General features: G+C 43.5%; 1 protein-coding gene across 7 annotated transcripts in view; it reads right to left on the bottom strand.

Annotated features, from left to right (window-relative positions):
• Positions 1-13,340, bottom strand: part of ST6GAL1 (ST6 beta-galactoside alpha-2,6-sialyltransferase 1) — a 149,904-nt gene that overhangs the window by 115,682 nt on the left and 20,882 nt on the right. The gene's annotated exons all lie outside the window — the stretch shown is intronic.

Here is a 13,340-nt window from a genome sequence, read left to right as displayed (position 1 = left end):
ATTATTATAATTGTCTGAATAGAGAGCATTTGTTTTTAAAGTAATTGTTTTTCCTTGTGTCAAAAAAAGTATGTTCAATCTATAAATTCTAGAAAATATAATTAAATGAAAAGGACAAAATGTACCTATTCTTTCTTCATCCAAGATAACTACAGATAACATGCTCTGCCTGTTTCTTGTTTCTATTTTTCAGATTATTTATAAAGATGTAATAAAGCCGGGCATGGTTTAGTAAGTACTGTGTCATTAATCTTCAGCAGCATTACCTTAATGGCTACATGATATGTATGTACCCATGAGTCTCCAGTGAGCCATGTATAGTACCCCACACAGCTGTACCATAAATTGTACCTAACCCTCAAAGGCTGGACATTTAAGTCACCTCCAACCTATTGTTTTGTTTTGGTTTTGGCTAATGGCAAATAGTGTTTGAAACAAAATCTTCCAGGGATCCCCACGATTATTTTCTTCAGACAGTCCTGGGAATAAAATTGTGCTGGGTCAAAGAGTTTCCAAATTTTTCAGGCTTCTGAACAGTCTTGGCATGCTACCTTCAGGACTACTGGTACCATAGAAACTGCTCCCTGCAATGAAGAAATGTGCCCATTCCCCTAACACTCCTCTCTCCCCCAAACCCCTCCCTCACCCACATATCCTCATTCACCTGCTGTAACCATTTCTGGTGGAAATGAAGGTGGAGTTCTCAAAGTCTGACTTTTCGTTTTTCATGCTCACACTCAGCTCACCCCCAGCCTAAGACAAGACCCATTATGCTAAATGAACTCCGCTAATCAAGCTTAGGAAAGAGGGGTACATGAATGATAATTCGTAAGGAGAGAAAGAGAAACCCATGGAGGGACAGGGGAGTGATAGATACACAAGGACAGTGTCCAGGGGAAAGAAACCCTTAGATACAAAGAGAAATGAGAGTCATCCCATGAGACAGCAGATGCTGACAGACAGAATTGCAGCTGAAGTGAGCCACGTGATGGGTGGTAACGTCAAGACCTCACAAAGATTCAGGGCAGAACAGGGCAAACAACAAAGGCATCCGGTCAGATGGAAAAAGAAAAAGTTGCTTGAGGCCTTGGGCACTTTGCTGCTGTTTATAATTAATGCCAACAAAACACCATGAGCCAGGGTCACTGTGGGGAAAGAAGAGCAGTCAGGGAAGAGGTCTTAACAGGCAAACAGCTGCGCTAGTGGTCAGCTAGGAGCCACCCACAAGGTGCCTTCCTGGGGGAACAGAGCAAAGCGTTCCTGGGGTGGCAGTGGGGTGGGCACTACTGGGCTGACTGCTCTGCCTCCTTAACACGAAGGAAGCCCCCAGTCTCCATCTCTCCCTAGCCAGCCTCTTGTATCCTTCCTTTCACTCCAGGCCAAACCTTCAGTGAGAGATGGATAATTCACCTACACAGATAACTAGGTTTCTCAGCCCTGTGACCCAAGCACAAGCCTTGGGGACCTGTCTCATGCCCCTTTCCAGCTGACCCGCCCCGTGCCCTGCCACTCGCATGCACCCTACACTCCAGTCATAGCAATTTGCAATTCATGAGTGAATGGGGTGCTCCTTTCATGCTTCTTAAGTCCTTTGGAAAACAGTTTGCAGATCTCCAATATTTAGGCAAGTCATTCTACCTGCCTACCCTGCCCCTACCCCACCTACTCATTCACCTGGACTTCCCCTGATGGACTAAGAGTAGAACTTTGACTTAAAGACAATTCATCCATACATGAGGAAGCTGGGCCAATCTGACACTCTTTCAAAATTGCAACTATGAGAAAAGACTCTAGTCAGCTGGTGGTAGACCCTGGAGTTAAGGGAAAGGTATTGGTGGAACCGTGACAAGCAAATGCCATGCACAAGGTCAAGTGATGGGACCGGGCGCAGTGGCTCATGCCTGTAATCCCAGCACTTTGGAAGGCCAAGGCGGGAGGATCATCTGAAGTCAGGAGTTCAAGACTAGCTTGGCCAACATGGTGAAACCCTGTCTCTACTAAGAATACAAAAATTAGCCAGGCATGGTGGTGTGCACCTGTAATCCCAGTTTCTAGGAGGCCGAGGCAAAAGAACTGCTTAAATCCAGGAGGTGGAAGTTGCAGTGAGCCGAGATCAAGTCACTGCACTCCAGCCTGGGCGACAGAGTGAGACTCTATCTTGAAAAAAAAAAAAAAAAGATCAAGCGATGGAGTTACAGGGGGCGCTATGGAAGGAGAGGAAGCTGGCCTACAAAGAGAGCAGGCAGAGGCCCAGGGAGAGGTAGACAGAACATGCAGGCCCAGGACAGCAGGTATGTAGTGAGTCCAGTGGCCATGAGGCTGGTCTCTGCATACTTCTTACTCCTGCACGCACTCCCTGACCCCCTTCAATTTGGGAGGGCGTCTCTGTTTCTTGCAACCAAATTGTTCCACGTACAACAATCTGTCCAAGGCCCTGAGGCTGCAGCAATCTTGGGCTGGGAAATCAGAACGGAAAGAGCAGGACTTATTTCCAGCTCCGCTCAACACAGCAAATCTATGCAAACGAGAGGCCTGGTACTGAGGGCAGGTGCTGCAAGTAACCCCGCCTGTGAGGCCCAGGCGGGAAAACAGTTAACATGGGCCTGGATTTCTTCATCTTGTGCAAGAGCTTGGTTTAAATGGGCTCTGGGGTCCCAGCTAGCTCTGGCTCCTGAAGCCTAAGGGGGCTCTAAGTGAGACTGGGGACTCCCCTTTGACCTATGCATGTCTTGGGCAGGGCTTGGGCCATCCATTGTAAGCACTCAAAGTCTTTCTAAAACAAACAAAAAATTTCTCAAATTTGTAGCTGAATTTAGATAGATAATCAAAATCTACTGGATGGGGCCAGACGCAGTGGCTTATGCCTGTAATCCAGCGCTTAGGGAGGCCGAGACCAAGACGGGTGGATCACCTGAGGTCAGGAGTTCAAGACCAGCCTGGCCAACATGGTGAAACCCCACCTCTACTAAAAATACAAAAATTAGCCATGTGGTGGGCGCCTGTAGTCTCAGCTACTCGGAAGGTTGAGGCAGGAGAATCACTTGAGCCCGGGAGGCAGAGGTTGCAGTGAGCTGAGATAGTGTCACTGCACTCCAGCCTGGGCAACAGAGTGACACTCCATCTCAAAAAAAAAAAAAATCTACTGATAGGGCCATGCTAGACTGCTAAAGTGTAGTCGGATGACTCTTCTATTTTAAATTCTAAAGTTGTTTTTTTTCTATTAAGTAGGTTACATAACTTCCTCCTATCACCATACTGGGCACTGCAGATTCAGCTGATCATAGGCGCTGCACGCCTCCTACCTACTCACATGCTTCCTGGCCGCTTTAACACAGTTTCCACTTAATTCACAACCCCCTGTAATCTGTCACCACAAGTTCTGCTCTCTGAGCTCCTCCTATCCCACAAGGGTCACTGGGCCTGACATCCAGATTTGGTTTCTCTACTTTCCTCTCGAGGCTCAGTCAGCCAAGATTGTGCTCAACTCCTTCCTTGTGCTCAGGGCCTGCTCTCTGCTTTATCTCTTGGGGCACTGTACTGTCCCCCAACCCTAGAGTCCCTGGCAGCAGCTCAGCCAATCCCCTTTCTCCTCCACCCTTAGACCCAGAAGCACCTAGATGACACAGAAGATGATTCGAAGGAAGAGGGTGGCTAAATGAGAGGCTGCCTTGGGCGCAGTGACTCCTTCTTGCCTCCAGCAAGTGTTTCCTTCAAGTAGGTGTACAATGTGTGAGGTACCGACCACAGACCCAGAACCAGGATTTGGAGAGCCCACCAGGTACCAAGGAACCCAAAGAAGTTCATAAATTGAGCCAAGAATTTCATGGCCCAGCCCCTCAAAGCAGAACCATTGCTCAAGGGCTCTATGTTGAGTCAGAGAATAGGTTCACCTGTCACAGGAGTAAGGCTGTGGCCCCAAGCCCCCGGCTTCAAGAAGCAATCCCCACTCAGCACACTGGAGCCTTAGTGTGCGATAACCCTTTTAACCCTGGAGCCATTCTTCCACATGGTCTGAGATGTGAGCAATGGTTCTGATTATGTTTGAATATGGAAGCTAAATGAGCTAAGAGCTTTTATTGATCCTTGTGCATAAAACGTTCCAGAATCTGGGTCTCTACAAATCTGCTGAACACAGCAGTCAAATCAGAAGACACTGCACCCAAAACACAATCAGAACGTCTGCTAAGATAAGGAGACCTCCTGGATTATTTCTGTCCCCCTTTTCCTCTCTCAGGACTCACATCCCTTCTTGATGGTTCCTGTGGGGAGCCCAGATCCAACATTACAGGGCTCCGGTTCTAGACCTAATAATATTCACCACAAATGTTCATTTATTTTTAATTTCAATTTTTTTTTTAGCAACTACTATGTGCCAAGATAAGATCCATTATGCCAGGTGCTTTATGTACTAAGTTATTCATTTATTCCTCACACAATCCTATGAAGCAAGGAATGTTTTCTCCATTTTCAGATGAGGTGACGACAGCTTTAGTGACCAGCATAGGCACAAAGCAGGTAAGTGACTAAGCCAGAGTTCCACACACAAACCTGACTCCCACAGCTGCCTTTCAGGGGCTTTTCTTTATCTTCCCTCTAGTGCTAGGCCAAGAGATTTCAGCAAAGAGCTGAAACTAAGTATGAGTTGCACACTGAGTACATGGGTGAGCTCTGACAAAAAGAGAAATGGTGTCTGCATTTACAGAACCAGAAAAGGGAAGTTCTTCTGCCAGTGCCATACGCAAAATTTCCAAAGGAGGGTGCCTCTGCACATTTATTTGATGGTGTTGTTAATATGTTCTCTAGAGAAAACAATTATTCAGCTTTGATTGCACGCCTATTTTAGGTGCCAATCTGGATACAGGGGGAGACACTGAGCCTTTATTTATTTATATTTTTATTTATTTATTTTTTTTTTTTTTTGAGACGGAGTCTCGCTCTGTCGCCCCGGCTGGAGCGCAGTGGCATAATCTCAGCTCACCGCAACCTCCACCTCCCACGTTCAAATGATTCTCCTGCCTCAGCTTCCCGAGCAGCTGGGATTACAGGCACCTGCCACCACACCTGGCTAATTTTTGATATTTTTGGTAGCGACAGGGTTTCACCATGTTGGCCAGGCTGGTCTCGAACTCCTGACCTCAAGTGATCCACCAGCCTTGGCCTCCCAAATACTAGGATTACAGGCATGAGCCACAGCGCCCAGCACAGTGAGCCCTTTTTCAAATCAAAGCAACACATACCCGTGATTTTTAAGGTCCAGTGGTACTGCAAGGCTTGTAAGGAGAAACAGCAGGCCCTGCCCCACCCTCCATATCCCTAATTCTGTCTTTCAACTCCTGTATCTATTTCCAGAGTCATCTCAGTGTATCTAAATAGCATGCTTATAGTTTTTCAATATTAGATATTATTCATAGACTTCCTATTATAGAAAATAAGGATTTAGCTCCTTACCACCATTCCATATACCACCTCTCCTGTCCCACATTCTCCCAACAGTTATGCCATTTTTAAGTCAACACTAATAAGTTACGTTATTAAGTTACATTATTTTGTCAAGTAATTATTAAGTTACATTATGATAACCAGACAAATTATTGTTCATAGCTGAGCCATGTGTGGTGTTATGATTAATTACTTTCATGTACATTTCTTAGCTGCCATTTGTAGAGTCCATTACTGTCTCAGTTGTTTGTTTGCTTAACTTTCTATGTACTTGTCACAAATTCAGCCCTCAACTTTCCAACAAAATTATAAGACTCATCACAGTACACCAAATATACCGTTATGTACTCATCTTTTTCTTAATTCCTAAAAATCTCCCTTCTGGAACCTTCCATTCTCCTCCTTCAACCTGAAGTGGCTGCTCTCTGTGCTTAAAGGAAGATCCCATTTATTCTTAGTTTACTCTCTAGTTTTGGAGAAACAGATGCATCGTAGATTCCTCAAAAAAGGCTGTGCGGGAGATAAAATCATTGAGACTTCCTATACCTGAAAATGCCATTATTCCACCCTCATATTTGATTAATAATTTGTCAGGATATAATTTCTCAGTTGGAAATACTATCCTCTCAGAATTTAAGGAATGGCTTCATTGTCTCCTAGCTTCTGTAGAGATAGATGATGTCAATCATATTTCTGTTCTTATATATAATCCATTTGTTTTGGGGGATTCTCTCCTGTCGAGAAGCTTTTCTTCCGGCGTGTGTCTGTTTCTCAAGTCATAGCCCCGGGTACTCAAGTGGGCTTTTCAATGTCCTTCAGTTCTCAAAGTTTTTCTTATATTATTTCTTTAATAAAGTTTCCCTTCCATTGTCTCTATTCTCTTTTTCTGCAAGTCTTACTATTCTGATGTTGGGCTTCTTAGAATAATCCTTTTTTATTTTTCTTTTCTTTTCTTTTAGTCGGGAGGGACAGGGTCCCACTCTGTTGCCCATGCTGGAGTGCAGTGGTACAACATCAGCTCACTGCAGCCTCAACCTCCTTGGCTCAAGTGATCCTCCCACCTCAGCCTCACAAGTTTCGGGAACTATAGCATGCACCACGTCTGGCTAATTTTTGTATTTTTTAGTAGAGGTGAGGTTTCGCCATGTGGCCAGGCTGGTCTCAAACTCCTGGGTCCAAATGATCCACTCACCTTGGCCTCCCAAAACTCTGGGAATACAGGCATGAGCCACCGCACCCAGCACATTTTCTTTCTTTCTTTGACTTTCTGCAAGGTTCCGTAAGTTTTCTTCAATTCTATATTCCAAACCCTCTACTGATTTATTCTTCTATCACACTTTTAATTTCCAGAAGTTCTTTCTTAGTCTCTGAATACTCCTCTTTGTTGCACATTGCTTTTATTTTATTAATGCAACATATTCTCTTATCTCTCTTAGACTAGTAATTACAGGTTTTGTGACGTTTTCTTCCGCTCCCTATATTTTCTCTATTTCTTGTGAGTTTCTAGTGTTATTGTTTGTCTCTTTTAATCTCTGCCTTTCATGTTTCAAACTTTTCTCAAATATCTGGTTATCATTAGCTGTCTTTTTAAATTGAAAAGTGAGACACTAAAAACTGACCGGATGTTCTGTGTGCATGATCAGTACTTCTGAACTGGTGGATCTTACGGGAGGGTGATTGTGAGTCAGCTGTACATTTTGTTTGGAACACCCTAAATATCAATATCTATAGGCTTTTTCTCTTGGGCTGTTAAGTTTATGCAGAAAGACTCCTCTAGCCTCATGACTAGGGAAAGCAGAATCTGACTCTAGTATCCAGCACCGTGTGACGGAAGCAGAGAAAGTGTTGGGAGCAGCGAGAGGCCTCACTGGTGAGCGTGTAGACTTTCCCTCATTCCCTCTGGTATAGAACAGCATTTCACATATGCCCTTCTTAGCCTGGCCTGCTGTGCCTGATCTTAATAAGGTCTTAAAACTGAGCATGTTCCTGGAAAGAGCCTTAAAGGAAATATTAATTACCAGGAAGAAAAAAAATACACACACACACACATTTTACAGGCATAGATTTATAAGGAGTCTCACATCAGTCCAAATCAGGTTTTGCCACCAATGGGTTAAGAATAAAGCTTCACTTTCACAAATTTTGGGCTTGAAAGTTGCAGATAAGGGCTTGTTTGTGTATTTCCTACACCTCCAGTCACACTTGGGACATTTTTCACAAGGATTTTTCTCACTCTGTGGGGCCGGCTGCTTGCAACAAGATATGAAAAAAAACGAGGTAGTTGAGATGTGGGTGCAGGGGGAAGGCCAGGCTCCACAGACAGACAATCTAAAGACACAGTCACTTGGCAGATTTGAGTCCTAGTTCTATGCTAGCAAGCTGTGTTACTCTGAAAAACTTGCTTAACCTCTCTGCGCCTCAAAAATCACAAGCATTCCTACACACCAGCAAAACATAAGCAGAGAGCCAAATCATGAATGAACTCCCATTCACCATCGCTACGAAGAGAATAAAATACCTTGGAATACTCCTAACAAGGGAAGTGAAGGACCTCTTCAAGGAGAACTACAAACCACAGCTCAAGGAAATAAGAGAGGACACAGGTTGGGCATGGTGGCTCATACCTGTAATCCCAGCACTTTGGGAGGTTGAGGTGGGCGGATCACAAGGTCAAGAGATCGAGACCACCCTGGCCAACCTGGTGAAATCCCGTCTCTACTAAAAATACAAAAATTGGCTGGGTGTGATGACGCGCACCTGTAGTCCCAGCTACTCAGGCAGCCGAGGCAAGAGAATCGCTCGAACCCGGGAGGTGGAGGTTGCAGTGAGACAAGATCACGCCACTGCACTCCAGCCTGGGTAACAAGAGTGAGACTACGTCTAAATAAAAAAAAAAAAAAGAGAGAGATAGAGGATACAAACAAATGAAAAAACGTTCTGTGCTTGTGGATAGGAAGAATGAATATCATGAAAATGGCCATACCACCCAAAATAATTAATAGATTAAATGCTATTCCCATTAAACTACCATTGATATTCTTCACAGAATTAGAAAAAACTCTACTTTAAAATTCATAGGGAGCCAAAAAAGAGCCCATATAGCCAAGACAATCCTAAGCCAAAAGAACAAAGCTGGAGGCATCCCACCACCTGACTTCAAACTATACTTACTACAAGGCTACAGTAACCAAAACAGCATGGTACTAGTACAGAAACAGACACACAGACAGACCAAAGGGACAGCATACAGGTCTCAGAAATAAGACCACACATCTACAAGCATCTGATCTTTGCCAAACCTGACACAAACAAGCAATGGGGAAAGGATTCCCTATTTAATAAATGGTGCTGGGAAAATCGGCTATCCATACACAGAAAATTGAAAATGGACCCCTTCCTTATACCTTATACAAAAATTAACTCAAGATGGATTAAAGACTTAAATGTAAAACCAAAACTATAAAAACCCTAGAAGAAAATCTAGGCAATACCATTCAGGACATCAGCAGAGGCAAAGATTTCACAACAAAATCATCAAAAGCAATTACAACAAAAGCAGAAATTGACAAATGGGATCTGATTAAACTGAAGAGCTTCTGCACAGCAAAAGAAACTATCATCAGAGTGAACAGACAACCTATAGAATGGGAGAAAATTTTTGCAATCTATCCATTTGACAAAGGTCTAATATCCAGAATCTACAAGGAACTTGAACAAATTTTCAAGAAAAAAACCCCATTAAAAAGTGGGCAAAGGACACAAACAGACATTTCTCAAAATAAGACATTTATGTGGCCAACAAATATATGAAAAAATGCTCAACATCACGGATCATTAGAAAAATGCAAATCAAAACCACAACAAGATACCATCTCATGCCAGTCAGAATGGCAATTAGTAAAGTCACGAAACAACAGATGTTGATAAGCCTATGAAGAAATAGGATCGCTTTTACACTGTTGGTGGGAATGTAAATTAGTTCAACCATGTGGAAGACAGTGTGGTGATTCCTCAAAGATCTAGAACCAGAAATACCATTTGACCCAGCAATCCCATTACTGAGTATATACTCAAAGGAATATAAATCCTTCTATTATAAAGATACATGCATGCATAAGTTCATCGCAGCACTATTCACAACAGCAAAGATAGGGAATCAACCCAAATGTCCATCAATGATAGACTGGATAAAGAAAATGGGATACATATACACCATGGAATACTATGTAGCCATAAAAAGAAAAGAGATCATGTCCTTTGCAGGGACATGGATGGAGCTGGAAGCCATCATCCTCAGCAAACTAACACAGGAAGAGAAAATCAAACACCATCTGTTCTCATTTATAAGTGGGAGATGAAGAATAAGAACACATGGACACAGGGAGGGGAACAACACACACTGGGGCCTGTCAGGGGGCCTGGGGGAGGGAGAGCATCAGGATAAAGAGCTAATGCATGTGGGGCTTAATACTCAGGTGATAGGCTGATAGGAGCAGCAAACCACCATGGCACATGTTTACCTATGTAACAAACCCACACATCCTGCACATGTATCCTGGAACTTAAAATAAAATAAAGTAAAATTTTTAAAAACCTGTCTGTGTCTCAGTTTCCTCATGTACACATTTTGGGTTATTCCAACTAATTTTGAAGTGCCATTGTGAGGATTTTGTCAAATTCAGCCAACAAATGTGGATGATGCCTCTGATTCCTGAGGCATTGCTCTGGGTCCTAAAGAAATAGCTGTGAGCAAAAGAGATAACATCTTTGCCCTCACGGAAACAAGTTCCTAGTGAGAACAGACACAGGCTAATAACTCAGATGGCCACCTACGCTATTGAAGAGCAACGAGGCGGGATAAAAGGGAGAGAGTCAAGTATGACGGTGGGAGGAGACAGGCATGAGATTATAATCTTATATAAGGCTGTCAAATGGTCTGTTTGACAAGGTGACATTTATATAGAAACCTGAAGAAGTGATGAAAACAATGGGATACATGAAGGAAGGTGTCCTGCCTGGAGGAAGCAGTGGAAAGGCTCTGAGACCAAAGTGTGCTTTATGTCTGAGGAGTCGGCTCAGTGAGGTGAAGCAGAATGAAGGGGTGGAAAAGAGCAGGAGATGAAGTCTGCAGGGTCTGAAGGTTGGGTCACACAGAACCCTGTAGGCCTTTCTAAGAACTGGCTCTGAGTAAAAGAGGAAGCCTTTGTTGGTTTTTTGAGCAGAAGAACGACATATTACTACAGCTTTTAAAATGATCACTCTGGTTATTGTTTTGAGAACATACCACAGGAGCAAGATTATAAGCAGGAAGCTCAGTTATGAAATGATTCTAAGAGATGAAACAGGTCTTCTGTCCTGAATCAACATGAATTTGATGAATTGAGTAAGTAGTTGGTTTCTTAATGTATTGTGAAAGCACAGCTGACATGGTTTGCTAACAGAGTGGGTGCAACATGAGAGAAAGAGAATTTAGAATGACTCCAGAGTTTAAGCCCTAGAAGACGGAAAGATGAAATTGTTGTCCACGGAAATGAAGATGGCTCTTTTAGGGAGAAAAGCAGCAGTTCGATTTTGGGCTTGTCATATTTGAGATGCACATTAGACGTCTAAGGAAACTTATCAAGTAGATGGTTGAATATCTGAGCATGGAATTCAGGGGAAAGGTGTGGGTTGGAAATATAAATTGAGGGTTGTCAGTAAATGGATGATATGAGATTGCCAGGGCATGAGGAGACACAGAAGAGGCTAAGTCCAAGGGCCACTCCCGGGGGCACTCCACGGTGACCAAGTAAAAATGAGCCAACAGAGAATTGCTTGAACGCAGGAGACAGAGGTTACAGTGAGCTGAGATCGCGCCACTGCACCCCAGACTGGGTGACAGAGTGAGACTCCATCTCAAAAAAAAAAAAAAAAAAAGGAAAAGAAAAGAAAATAAGCCAACAAAAGAAACTGAGAAGGAGAACCCAGTGAAAGAAGAGGAGAAGCAAAGAAGTGATGTTCCAGAAGCCAAGAGAAGAAACTATTTCAAGGAGGATGGAATGGTCAACTGTATCAAAAGCGGCTGATCAGTCAAGATAGGGCCTGAGATCTGATCACTGGATTTGGCAAGAGAGGACACTGGTGAGCCTAACTGGTATGGTTTTGGTGGTGTGATGGGTACAAAAGACTGATCATATTGAGTTTAACTGAGAATGACAAGAGGGAGTGCAGGATGCAAATGCAGACAACTCTCTCCAGGAGCAGAAAAATAAGGCACACCCCCTCCCTCTTCACCTCCTGCCGTGAGTAAAAGCTTCCTGAAGCCTCACCAGAAGAAGATGCGGGTGCCATGCTTGTATAGCCTGCAGAATCACGAGCCAAATAAACCTCTTTTCTTTATAAATTACTCAGTCTCAGGTTTTCCTTTATAGCAATGCAACATGGACTAATACAGTACCCTTATAAAAGAGGCTCTGGAGAACTAGTGAACCCTGTTAGCATGTGAGGACACAATGAAAAAGCACCATCCGTAAACTAGGAAGCAAGCGCTCACTAGACGCTGAATCTGCTAGTGCCTTCATCTTGGACTTCCCAGCCTCCAGAACTATGAGCAATACATTTCTGTTGTTTATAAACCACCCTGTTTATGGTATTTTGTTATCACAGCCTGAATGGACTAAGACAAAAGGTATGAAAGTTTTCTTCTGACTGCCATTATTTTTTCAGGTAAGTTTAAAACAAGGTTATCAACTGACAGTATGGATGGGGAAGGTGTTAGAAGAAGAGAAAGTGGGAAGATGGGGAAGGTGTTGGAGAGAGATAAAAAGGTGCGGAACAGTCATCTAGATGACAGAGGAATGGTCGTGGTTCTCTACCATCATTCACCAGAATTAACAGCACAGGTTAAAAAAGAGATACTGATGCCCAGGTCAACCTCACAAAGACTTTGACTTCATTAGTTTGAGAGGAATTCAGGCAGCAATACTTGTTATAATTCCCACCAGTAACACTAATGACAGCCAGGATTGAGAACCAACGGACCAACAAAATGAAGTGACATGGCCTACAACACCAATGTCCACTTAAGAGTCATGGTCAAGAATTACAGCCAGGCACGGTGGCTCATGCCTGTAATCCCAGCACTTTGGGAGGCCGAGGTGAGCAGATCACCTGAGGTCAGGTGTTCGAGACCAGCCTGGCCAACACGGTGAAACCCTGTCTCTACTAAAAATACAAAAAATGAGCGGGGCATGTTGGCAGGTGCCTGTAATCCCAGCAACTCAGGAAGCTGAGGCAGGAGAATCACTTGAACCCAGGAGGCAGAGGCTCCATGCAGTAAGCCGAGATTACGCCACAGTACTGCAGCCTGGACAACAAGAACGAAACTCCAATTCAGGATGACACCATACTTTTCTACAGTCACACTCAGATTTGTGGAGTAGGTATGGAGTTCAAAGAGCTGGATTTAGCCAGGGCTAAATGAGATACTTGTAAAGCATATAGTATGCCTAGACACGGTAAAGAGTTCAGTAAATGAAAGCTTCTACGTTTGTTTTTATCACCACCTAAGTGACACACAACATGCATGCAGCAAATAAAATCCTGTTTTTATCTCATCCAAATGATTCACCCAATCATATCATATCACAGAGTTTTAGAGTCATTTGTGAATAACTAAAACCACAAATGTACATCCTTAACTATCAAGGTGGTCTTCTCCAGTTCTTTTCATTTGACACTAAGCAATGCACAAAGGGTCTCTGGACTTTCCCAGCAATCACAGAAGTCACAGGTCACCCCTCCTGCCACCAACCTGCTGTCTGAATTTGATAACAACAGTTTTGTACCATTTTGTGAAGCCCCTCCATCCACACTGCCTGGAGCCTGCACTTTAGTGAGCTCTGCCTGTGCAATACCTGTCT

The sequence above is a fragment of the Piliocolobus tephrosceles genome, chromosome 2, assembly GCF_002776525.5.
Source record: "Piliocolobus tephrosceles isolate RC106 chromosome 2, ASM277652v3, whole genome shotgun sequence".
In the NCBI taxonomy this organism is placed as follows: Eukaryota; Metazoa; Chordata; class Mammalia; order Primates; family Cercopithecidae; genus Piliocolobus; species Piliocolobus tephrosceles.
The sequence above is the reverse complement of the archived record's forward strand: the minus strand, read 5'-3'. Positions and strand labels throughout refer to the sequence as shown.